This window comes from Sinocyclocheilus grahami, unplaced genomic scaffold (genome assembly GCF_001515645.1).
Source record: "Sinocyclocheilus grahami isolate Dianchi unplaced genomic scaffold, SAMN03320097.WGS_v1.1 scaffold1297.1, whole genome shotgun sequence".
NCBI lineage: Eukaryota > Metazoa > Chordata > Actinopteri > Cypriniformes > Cyprinidae > Sinocyclocheilus > Sinocyclocheilus grahami.
Genome location: NW_015506476.1, coordinates 195,237 through 196,678, shown reverse-complemented (window position 1 = coordinate 196,678; position 1,442 = coordinate 195,237).

Genomic DNA, 1,442 nt, shown 5'->3' with positions numbered 1-1,442 from the left:
ATTGAGATGCTGTGGCATGACCTTAAAAAGGCGGTTCATGCTCGAAAACCCTCCAATGTGGCTGAATTACAACAATTCTGCATAGATGAGTGGACCAAAATTCCTCCACAGCGTTGTAACAGACTCATTGCACGTTATCGCAAACGCTTGACTGCACTTGTTGCTGCTAAGGGTGGCCCAACCAGTTATTAGGTTTAGGGGGCAAACACTTCTTCACACAGGGCCATGTAGTTTGGGATTTTGTTTTTCCTTAATAATAAAAACCTTCATTTAAAAACTGCATGTTGTGTTCACTTGTGTTATCTTTTACTAATATTTACATTTGTTTGATGATCTGAAACATTAAAATGTGACAAACATGCAAAAAAATAAGAAATCAGGAAGGGGGCCAACACTTTTTCACACCACTGTATATGAAGCAATGTTTTATTTAGTTTTGTTTATTTTATTATTATTAATGTAAAACACAACCATTTTACACTCTTCACATTTAAATAATTTAAATTTGGACTATTTTTTCAATTATATTTGTGGATTTCAGAATCCAAATACATTTAATTGGCCAAGTGTACTCATGCACACAAGCAAAGTGTTGAATTCATTTAGTCAAAAGCAGTAGTACTTGGGTATCAAGATGATACTAAAATTGTAAAAATGTGATGATTCTAACCATCAGAAATGTAAGAGGTTTCCATTTACAAGCTTCTGAAGAGTTGAACATTGTAGCCAATCATAGAGATATAGTCAGCTTTTTTATTTTAATGGGACTTTTTATTTTTAATAATTTGAAACTGACAAATTAAGTAATTGAGAATTCATCAGTGTTTGTTCCAAATTTAATAAATACTACTTTGCTTTTTGATTCAACAGAATATTTTAAATAATAAAACAAATGAAAATGGCATAGACTAAACTAAGCTGCTTGGAAATGGTCTTACAACCTTTACCTTTCTTCACATGCTTTCTGATTACGTCAAACAACTCTCTCCTTTGGTTTCTCTGGTGTTCTATGTGTTCATTGTTCTATGACATACCAAAAGAATGCAGATAATTGACCGTTCGCAAAGAGCTTGATTGACAGGCAATCTGACCAATCAGAACGCGGATATTATGTGTTGCCGCTGCTAGCCGCCATCTTCTGGGATTTTCCCAAAATAACCACTATATGGAATCAAGATATATTTTTGTTGTTGATATGGACTACATTTACGAGAGTGATGTAGTAATGTTCACTGTGAAGCTTACACTGCGATGTACCTGAGAGAAAACAGATTTGACCATCTGATTTTCAGCAGTAAGAAAAAAGTGTTTTAAAGCTTGTTGTTTTGCAGAACATCACAGATATATATTACATGAGAATAAGGCCTGAAGTTAGGAAGAACATTTGAAGGAAAATATAATTATATTTTCATAATGATTTTTTTCTTCTGAAACCTTGTCTC